Source organism: Pieris napi, chromosome 11 (assembly GCF_905475465.1).
Source record: "Pieris napi chromosome 11, ilPieNapi1.2, whole genome shotgun sequence".
Taxonomy (NCBI): domain Eukaryota; kingdom Metazoa; phylum Arthropoda; class Insecta; order Lepidoptera; family Pieridae; genus Pieris; species Pieris napi.
In genome coordinates this window covers 1488430-1500302 of record NC_062244.1, presented here as the reverse complement: position 1 = coordinate 1500302, position 11873 = coordinate 1488430, and positions in this window count along the sequence as shown.

The window sequence follows — 11873 nt, the reverse complement described above, 5'->3', positions numbered from 1 at the left end:
TTCGTTCTTTTAAAACAATAATTGTTTCGTTGGTCATACTTTCTACATGTATTTCATATTTCCCACGAGAATATATGTGCGTGCTCCTATTTCACCTGCTGATAGAGGACAAATCTTTGTTTTTAATTTATTTTATTATTATTTTAATCTTAGATGTCATATTGTGGAACATGGTGTAATGGTTGCAGCTCCTTACAAACGTTGTAAGGATTGCCTTGTAAACCTTGCCCTTGAACTGGCAGTAAATGTAAAATTAGAAGCATTTAATGTATATTTCTTTTTGACTTTGACTTGACTTGACTTGACTTTGACTTTGACTTTATGTGGACTGCCACGATTGCTGATAACGGCTAGAAAAGACAAATGTTAGAAATTAAGTTACGTATGGGAAGAGATTGTTTGTTATTTTTATTTAAAGAAGGCAAACGGGCAAGAGGCTCACCAGATGTTTAGTGATACCGTCGCCCATGGATCCTCAATGCCGGACGGCTTGCGAGTGAGAATACTTCAGTAGGCAACTGGTTCCACATAGTGGGCGCGGCCAAATTTGATTAAAAAAAAATAATCTTCCTAAAAATAATTAAAAAGAAAAATTAAACCAAATTTAAAATTGTAGTCCCTGTGACAGTGTATTTTTAACGCTCGCAGCATTTCCTCGCTGTATTGCGATACTTATTTGAGCGAGGAAAGTACCAGCTCTGGGGTCACCGGTACTATTTACCAGGCGCCGAAAGTAGTACTGATAGTAGTACAATAGTAGTTTTACAAAATAAAAATATTAAATAAAATTTATGGAATTGCTGTGGTAGTGGTAACATTTAGAAATATTTTCTGCTCGATTAAGACGTGAACATATGAGCTTTCGATAATGATGAAAGTTTCGGTTACTGGCTTATATTGGTAAGGATAGAAAAATACGAAAGAAAAAGAAGAATATCTTGGTGCATTTTGGTGTTTGTTTCATTTTTCTTTAAACAGTCTTTCCTTTACAACGAAGACTTTTACTTCCATTTGATTCTTTACCACGGTTTTAAGACGTGACTGTACATGCAAGTTTCATATAATTTTTCATACACACAAAATTGGTCCCAATACAGGGTTTTTTTTATATATATATATATAATTTCTAGCTAATTCCCACGTTGTCGGAGGTATTAAATAACTTACGTATAAGTACAACTTAAGTAAATTGTATTGGTAACCCGGATGATTAAACAACTATTTCTTTTAACAACTTTTTTAGCAAATCCCAGAAAAATGCCTCATAACCTATTGTTGAACATTATTTATTGTTATTTCGTCTCAGTTACTGTCATACCCATAGCTTGTTTAGTGATATACCTGGACATCAGTAACTCATCTATACATTGGACAGTCGGTCCGTACATGTAACAGCGTCTCTTCAGCTGTATTGCTACAAGGGCAGCCAGCACTTTGTCTAACCCTGAACCTGTAAAGATTCGACAAGAATCCACCGTGACCTGTCAACATCTGGGTAATTAATAAACAATCCCGTGAGTTTATTTGGAAGGAATAACTTAGTTATTGACTATCCAGAGTTATAAAGTACCATTTCATAGTTTCATTATTAATCAAACATTCTATCCTAGACAAAGACAACTTCTTTTTGAGTCTTAATAACGGTTTAAAGACGTGACAAACAAGATTCAAAAGTACACAAAAACCTGTGCCTATCCAGGTTTAGAAAGTATGACTTCAGGGACGGGAATCTCACTTATATCCCTGAAATATATTTACATAAAAAACTCGAAGACATTACCGTATTATAACTTTTTTGCGTCTAGTACATTTATTGAGTACAGCCAGCATGAGATAGGCGATGATAAACGGTTCTTCGCAAACTATACTCGTTAGCGGTCCCCGTCTATTCTTTCAGCTTTTATCCGTTTAATATTATATGATCCAAAAGTTGAAAATATATTATCTCCATATTTTAATCGAATCGTCGTTACATGAATATAATCGAACAGATTAATTAAATTACTGCCTTGCGATTCTGTAACTCACTTTTCGAACTCACACAGCGGTTTTTGTATCGGCGGTCGCTCTCAAATCAGTCGTGAAGCAGTCATTTTATGATTTGACATTCTGATAAACAATAAACTACAAGCTCCCACCTTTTCAGTTTCGAATATTTTAAATTCTGTATATATATGTGTGTTGGAAATTAATATAAACATAGATTGATTAAATCCTATTCATTTAGAAGATATATTAAGGAATATATTATATCTTTTTTAGACCAAATACTTTACCAAATCTTTTAGATTTAATTAACAGTTATTTATTTCACAACCCGTTAATGAATCGTTAACTACTAGAAGACAGTTTCTATAATTTACGCGTTTTTGCCGCTCTGTTTATACAAAAAAATAGACACAGATATATGTGAGTTGTGGCCCATGTCTAAATTAATACATATAATTCGTAAAGGTTTCCTTGGACGCAACAACTCTTGGTTGGCCTCATAATTCTGTATCTGTATACGTGATATAATTATAGCCAAGAGGTGATCAGCCACATGGATATTTAGATTTAAGACATGGCAAACCTTTTTTCCTTCACCGTACGAGCGAATTTTGCGCACATAGGCCAACATAGCTCGACCATTAAGCTATCATAGCTTATTTAAATATTGTAAGCTATCTATAATAGGGGCCTATTAAGCAGCGACTCCGTCATTATGCGAACGACACAAAATGTCGAGTGATATCGTAAATACCTTTGCATTAGCGTTGAAAAATAAATACCGCTCGCTGATGGCTCTAATTTTTTTCCCTACAGATATTAAGTCATGTTTAAGACGAGCCATCGTTATCCTTAATAGTAATAGATATTTTATTTTGTCGCTTTTAGGGTGTTTATACAACGTTTGGGGGGGCTATTAATGTGATGCACGATATTGAGAGGAGAAACAGTGTTTTTTTATATCGAATTGTTGCATTATGTTATAGTATATCAACAATCAATCCAGTATTAAGTAGAACCAGCTGCCCACTGAAGTATTTCCGAACCAAATCGACTTAGGGCCCTATAAGAAAAGAGTATCGATGCTTCAAGCACCTGCAAACCTTCTGGCATTGAGTGTTCATGGATGGTAACACTAAACATCAGGTGAAATCAAAATCAAAAATCATTTTATAAAGTCTCTTAAGCTTTTGGTCATTATTATTTCCTTGAAGTTCGCAAGAGGCTGAGCAGGCCTAGTGGTTGGGACTCATCCCTGAGGTCGTAGGTTCGATTCCCGTGCACCAATGGACTTTATTTCTATGTGCGCATTTAACATTCGCACGAACGGTGAAGGAAAACATCGTGATGAAACCGGCTTGCCTTAGACCCAAAAATCCACGGCGTGTGTCAAGTGTGTTCCTAAGTATTCCCGAACTAATTCGACTGGTGCGACGGACCCTATCCTTCAAGAAGAGCGAACCAATTCTTAAAAGGCCGTCAACGCACACGCCCTTTGGCATTGAGAGTGTCCATGGGCGGTGGTATCACTTAACATCAGATGAGCCTCCTGCCCGTTTACTCACCTACTTGCCTATTAGATTGACAAATAATCAGGATACAGATACAGAAATGTATGTCTAGGAAGGTTGTAATGCCACAGATTTCTTTTTCTTAAATGCTATATAATTATAACCTCCACGAAAGCTATGATAATCCACCCCCTGATACATTTGCCGTTCGTTAATAGGTTTTCCCTTCATAAAGAGAATGTTTAACCTATTTATTATGCGGTTGATATTAAAAACCCGAGACCGTCGCGTTTCATAATAAATGTTCGGATTTTGACAGATTTTAAAATGTCTTCTAAATAATATAAGGGAGATTCTTCTGTGCGATATTGAAAACATCGTAATATTTTACTATATCCATAATTTATATAATATGTTACTATATAATTAATTACGAACAGCAGTGTTGGCCTAGTGGCTTCAGTATGCGATTCTCATCCCTGAGGTCGTAGGTTCGATCCCTGGCTTTCGAACAATGGACTTTTTATGAGCGCATTTAACATTCGCTCGAACGGTGAAGGAAAACATCGTGAGAAAATCGGTCTGGAAATCTGAGGCCCAGACCTAAAAGTTTGTAGCGCCATTGTTATATAATATTACATATATACTAGATTATTCCAACTAATGCTGATAATTAATAAGAAAATAATAATGAAACGGTAGTCAGTATAAATAATCAAGTCATATATTTCGTTCACGGCCTGTTTACTTGCGCTAATAGCGGGAATATTTTACTTGAAATTGAGGCTTCTAAAAATTTCCATTGAATTGAGGTTTTATTGACCGAGAACACTTTTATCGTGTTTTGTTTTTGCCGCCATAAACATCTTCATGTTGCTATGGTTACCGTAACCATGGAAACGAATACACTATCCATGACATGTGTTTTGTACTGGAGGTTTCAAGAACTACTGAAGGTGGTTTTAGTGGGCATTGATCACCCAGTCTCTGAATAGCAGAGATTCTGGTATCGGTCGAGTCCCACATACACCTGCTACTTTCGGGAGTATTTACGAATGCATTTCCACCAATAAAAAACGTGTTATAGTGAAATCTATACTTTCTTTTGGAATCGTAAAACTTAAGATTCGAACCCCATAACTTACAGATATTTATCACTGGATCAGTCGGCTCAATGTTTCATGACGTCACATTCCCTAGAACTTACCACAGTATATCATCCAATAGCTTGAGTTTTTTATGATACCTCGCACTAGGATATGTGGATACGGCAAATATGTATTATATATCTTATATGAAAAATATATCTAACCTGCCACTAAAACACAACAGAAATTACTTTAAAGAAATCAAAAATTAAAATTAAAATCGTAAAAATGTTCGGGCCAAACCGATTTCGTAGCAAAATCGTAGTCTGCTACGTCGTAGCTTTAGTTTTCTTCTTCTACAAGTGTTGTTGAGAAAACGTAGAGGTTTGATTACAAATCCAAGTTGATGTATGATAACGTATTTATAAGTCCTACCGACTGGCGCTCACGATACAATAAACGCAAAAGTTGATAGACCAGATTAAAGAAACAGTAATTGCGGAATAGAGGCCAAAAAAGGACACAAAGATACCTAAAAATTACGAGAAGAAATATTAACGTAAAGTATTTGAAATAAAAGGCTTTTATTATTATTATAATATAACGTGACGTAGCACGGCTGAAAGATTTATAGGGATTACATCATACACCACATCCATTCATTTCTATTCCAGTCTCCCGATCACATTCGGGATACATTACGAAAAAAGGAGTTTATACTTCGATACTCACTAAAGTGATTGGTTCAAACAAGAAGCGAAAGCGATAAATATTAGACTTTGTATTTGCGACTTCGGTTGCGAAATATTTTTTTAATACCTCGTCTAATAATAAAAATAAAATAATTATCTAAGAATCGAAATAGTTAAGAATAGTTATACATTGTATGAGAAAGCGCGTGTAAAACAAAAGAGAAAGAGATCCTTTTCAAGTGATTTTAAAGTTACAGAAGAAGACTACATATATACAAACGAAAATATATATTTTTAAATGTGACTAGATTCTGTTTTGACATTGGAACATATTAAGTTCTAGTAGTATTAAGTTCTAGTAAGCGGACTATATTATTCCTATTTATACAATTTTCTTTACCCATTTTTGAATGTTCTATACTAATCTTAAACACTGCGCGACTTTTGCTGGCACCGTTATTTCCAGCTAGCTTTCCAGTTTTCAAAGTTACAGTACCCTGAAACAAAAACAAAATATTGATTCCAAAAAAAAGCCTATTTTAAATACTTTTCTATGAATTAGCACAGCTCAACTAAGTTTTATTTAAACAATTTTCTTAGTTGTTCCATTTTTGATTGTTCAATATTTCTCTTTTGCGACATTGCTTTTTCGGTTTTTTTATAATCAATCTGAATGTACCACTTTCATTATGGTACATTTTATTATTACCATTACTTCCAGTCCACTAAGATTTAGGTATGTTCTCCCGTATCTTGTACCACACCCAAAAGGGGAATTAAGCCTACAATAAAACAACGTCAAGCGTGCGAGTGTAAAATTTGTCACGCAGAATTTAAGCTCACTCGATCGACCGGAATCGTTTAGATCTGTCGACGTCTTGGGGTAAAAAATGTAAAATTGCACTTCGAATGAAGATATTTATCCCCATTTTAATCGACGGAATTCAATTCTTGAATTTATTTCAAAGTATCTCTAGTGAACAAGTTGTTAAGTAATGTTTGTAAACGTTAGGCTTCTGGATATGAATTGTTTTAAGCACATGTTTAACTAAAAATATATTACAAATTATGATATTAAAAATGGCGCTACTAATCGTTTTAGGTCTGGGCTTAAAATCTATGTATGTGTTTCATGATCATTTGACAATTTAATAGGCAAGTAGGTGATCAACCTGTGCTTGTCGACTTTTTAGGTCTAACGCAAGCCGGTTTCCTTCACCGTACGAGAGAATGTTAAATGGGCACATAGAAAGTCCATTGGTGTACAGACGGGGATCGAATATACGACCTCAGAGATGAGGATCGCACGCTGAATCCATTAGGTTAACACTGGTCTTTTATATTACAAATCTCAATAGTATAATAGTAATCATACACATGATAACATGCTGGTAATAAAAATAATTAAATTCTTAACTTAAAAATATATTTGTGATACAGAACACATCAACGACTGACGCATTCTGTCAATGTTATGTCAAACGCCAAAAGGTTACATCAAAAAAGTTTAAATTGTATGGTGGTTAAGTATTCTTAAATTTCCTTTTTTCCGCGCAATTTTCTTAATTTTTTCTTTCATAAGAACCTTTTCCTGACAATAACAAACACAACAAAAAAGAGCCAGTCGTTCACGCGTGATGCCGCGACCAAGGTAAATAGGGATTAATTTTTATGTATATATATAATTCAATCTTGCTAATAAGGCGATTACAGTACGGCGAAGTACATGAGGTGGTAATAGAAATATCATGTAGTTTGAGTGACAAACGACGCAGTGACCAGCAAATAGCAATTACGACGATTTGATTAGCGTCACCAATAGATTAGCATTAGCTGATTAATTCGCAATCAGGGATGGCATGGTCCTTTTTCGCAAGCATTCGTATTAAACATAAGCTGTTAGAGATACAATACAATGCGCAGAGGCGATGAGAACTTGGAGAAAATAAGACCAATCACGTAGCCGTTCACCAACCAGATGACGTCCCCAAAACCATATATTTTTATGAAAGAGACCCTGGAATGAAACCGGTGGAAATAGATTCTCCGCTCCAGATGTTTCCTTGCTGACAACAACGCTCAGCTATTAGCTACCGACTGAAGAGAGAGAGAGGGAGAGTGGTTCTATTGCTTTCATCTCATAATATATTATTAGTTAGACCACATATAATAATATCTTCTTATAACCTCTTATAAAGGGATATTTTAAAGAGGCTCTTTTCTTAATCTGACTGATAATTAATACTTAATTCGTTATTTCGACTTAGGGCACTTCAAGAAAAGAACGTACCAATTCATCAAATGCCGGCAAGAACTCGCGAGCCCTCTGGCATCGGGCTCATCTGATGTTAAGTGGTTCTATCGGAATCAGATGAGTCTTCTGTCCGTTTCCTTATCGGTAAAACAAAAGGTTAAAAATCTAATATGTAAAATTCTCGTGTTACAATGTTCGTTCCCATATTCCTCCTAAACGGTTTGAACGATTCTTATGAATTTTTTTATGCAAATTCAGTAAGTCTGAGAATCGGCTACTATCTATCTTTCAAACCCCTAAGTGGAATTCCACCCCAAAAAATTGTTTTATTTTTTAGACTTTTTTGTTTTTATTTTTTTATGATACAGCATAGAAAAATACATACAACTCCTAATTTTTACTACTCTACGAAAAACCCCATTTTTTTATTACAGTACGTAGTAATTTTTATTGAACTAAAAAAATGTTAGATAGAAATAATATACAAGGCAAAACAACGTTTGCCGGGTCAGCTAGTCTATTTATAAAATATGAAATGTCCTTCCAGAATTAAGACAACATACTTCTAGAATTCTGTTTTTAACTATGGATAAATGTCACATTTTGCTAAATGTGTGGATATTTTTGTAAACGTAACTGCGACTGAATGTAAAATAGGACACTGAATTAGGAGTGGAGCTAACTTAGTTTTACACGTCACGCACATGTGTCGCTGGCACATACGCTATTAGTGATAATAGATGCTTATTATCATCATGTACGTGTAGTTTGATTTATCGGTTTAATTGCTTTTAATAGACCAATGTTATCAATATTTTTTTTTTTAAATTATCTAATTTTTTTTAATATACAGTTATTACAGTTTTCTTAACCTTCATAAAAAGATCAGTGGCGGTACAACCTCTTTTGGTCTGGGCCTCAGATTTCTGAATCTGTTTCATTTTTTTCTAGTAAAGTATGGTAAAGTGTAGCGTACACAATACTACACTTTACTAGAAAAAAATGAAACAGATTCTACACACGCCGTCTTACACAATTTAAATTATATGTGAGAGCTGCTGCAACTCATTTTCAAGAATCATTCTCCTCGTCATTAGACGTAATATTACAAATTAAACTTATTATAATATTATTCCTGTGGCTTTGAAGTAAGTAGCCTCGGACACCATGGCCTACACTGCCAAAAGAGTGCAGGTCGTTTTTCTCTAAGTATCGCAATACAGCGAGGAAATGCTGCCATCGATAATGGTACACTGCCACAGGGAACAAACTTTTTAAATTGGTTTTAATTTTCCATTTATGAATTTTGGATTATTTATACTACTACTAAGTAGGTTAAGAGCAGTGTTGGCTTAGTGGCTTCAGCGTGCGACTTTAATCCCTAAGGTCGTAAGTTTGATTCTCGGCTGTGCACCAATGGACTTCTTTATATGTGCGCTGTTATCATTCGCTTGAACGGCGAAGAAAAATATGAGGAAACTGGCTTGCTTTAGACCCAAAAAGTCGACGGCCTATGTCACAGGAGGCTGATCACCTACTTGCCTATTAGATTGGCAAATGATCATTAAATAGATACAGAAATCTGAGGCCCCGACCTAAAAGGGTTGTAGCGCCACTGATTTATTGATTATTTGATTTTAAAACCTTTATTTAACATTGGATCTTTTATTGAAAGTATTAGAAAATATTTCAATAAAATAAAATATTTAAGCAATTCTTTGCAAGTGTAAATTGCCCAACACAAGGGTGTGCGCTTGTTGTAAATTGTGTCAATTTGAAACTCAGCAATTGAGACGTCGTTTCCGATACATATCTATTGGCTATCTAAAGGGGAGATTTTGTATTACTTTTTCCCGTCTTTTGTATGTTTTAAATGGAATTTCGTGTTATTTGAGGTAAAATGTAAGGATATTGAACTGAGTTTCAGATTGTAACATAACCTATGTTCTAACGTTTTTTTTTTTAAATTGTCTCTACTCAAAGACACAATTTACATTACGATCTAGTCTAACTTAAGACTAATAAATGAGTAATTTAAATCTAACCTTATTTACTCAAATTTACTACTACAATCTCTATAATGGGGAAGACAGAGTGTACTACAAAGAACGGTTCGGTGGCCGTCGAATACTAACTCGTTTGCAGATATTCCTAACATGAATTAAGTACACAATTGACAGTCGTAAGGATAAGGAGAAAATTTGTTTGGGAACCATAAGATAGGTTGATTATAAACAACTAATACTTTGGTTTTACAATAGATCACAATACGCACAAACACTAACTAAAAAAATATAAAATTGACGACGTAATTAATAATGAATATAATTGGCAAAAATTTAATCAAAATAATAATGATAACCCGAGCAAACCATAAAAACAAGAAATCAAAATGTTAAAATTTATGAAAATATTTTTTTTTATTTCGTACAGTACAAGGACAGAGTTTCTTGTGGACGATTTTTTTCCACTGTGAAGCACTTAAGACTAACGTGCTGTGAGTGCACGTTAGTCGAATGGTTTTGTCGATTTCGACCACTAGGCCCGTGTCAAGGAGTTGAACAGCCTCGACATTCACGTGATGTTGGAGCCTATGTTCGTGGGCTCCAGCATTCCTTTTGATTATTGTGGCTACTACATTACATATTAAGGTTCCGCTGAGTGAACTGACAAGAGTTCTATTATTTCTTAGTGCCTTTAGTAGTTAGGTAATTTTTTGTATATTTTTATTATGTAATTTTGTTTTTCGTAATTAATTTCTTTTGTAAATTGTTTCAAATGTAAATTTTTACTATAATTTGTTGTGCATTGTGGATTTAGGGTCACCTGTTAGGACAGGATTATGTTTTTTTTATATAAATAAATCAAACTATTTTAAATAAAGATCACTTCAAAAAATCAAATCGACAAAACCACAAGCTCAGTTACATCAACACATCAAATAACAAGATCAGACATGTTTATCTGAAGGGAACATCAATAACGCCCCCTACCCCCAACCCCACCCCCACACGTGCCATTACACGAGCAAAAAGATCACATTTGATATACATCAAGAATCGAACATTAGGCACCGTTTTTCTTCGCTTAGGGAAAAATACGGGAGGCAAAATTGTTCTAAGACGCGCAGTTAATTCTAATAAATCTACCACAAGGTGAACATTTCTATGAAAATTAATATTCCAAAATTCGTGTGAGCTTATTTAATAAAATATACTCAGAGGTACATCTATACATTACTCGTAATTGTTTCGAATAGAAGGGTTCTACTTCCTACAAATACAAATGAGGCAGATTCAAAATTTCTTGGCTTGACTTATAGAATTAAAAATATGTATAGAAAAAAATAAGTAGGCATTAAGTAACGAATAGGTATCGCAATACAGCGAGGAAATGCCAGCATTATAGGTACTGCCACAGGGACCAAACTCATTGAATTGGTTTTAGTATATTTATCCATTTTTAATTATTATTATTATTATGCTTATTGTGCTATTAACTGAAGAATATTGTTAATACTGACCTGTGTATTTATGTGTTGTTATAGAAATGACGATGATGTGGCATTCTTAATAAGGTCTTAAACGGAGACTGATTTTAATCGAAATATGTAATTTTTGTGTAATTTTAGGCCTGCAACGCACTTGCGAGCACTCTGGTAATGAGTGTGTCAATGGGCACATACCAGTAGCTCGTAACATCAGTTTAGCCTCGTGCTCGTTTGCGCCCAGTACTAAATAAAAAAAATAACTTTTGCGTACAGGAATTTAGTTGCCCGTTACCTATTATCGACCGTATGTTTTCACCATCACACATACAGAAAACGTGAACCGTTTCCCATCTTCGTTTCAGTTTTCCCTACACCCTTTATAAGGAATTGTAAAAATAAAATCAAATCGCGTCTCAATTTGCGTCCGCCCCGAGCGATGTCAAATTGGAATATGTTACCTTAAGTGGTCTTTGATTGTTGTTCAATCAATTTGATCTTTTTGCGAAGTATTTTTGGATATTGTATAAGACTTGCGTACTCGTGAGACTTTAAGATCAATGTTGGTCTAGTGGCTTCAGCGCTTTCTGTCGCAGGTTCGAACCCCAATACCAACGAATTGTTAGCTGACGGTAGGCCGGCTGATCAAAATGACGATAAGATTTTTTTATGACGGAACAGTAACACAAATTCAAGAGTTATTGACTGAGTTCGTGATCTCAAACCCTGGCTATGGATCCATGGATTTTCCCTTAATTATTATAGTAAAGAGCAGTGTTGGTCCAGTGAGTTGAGCGTGCGGCTCTTATTTCTGTCGCAAGTTCGAACCCCGTCTCTGTACCAACGGACTTT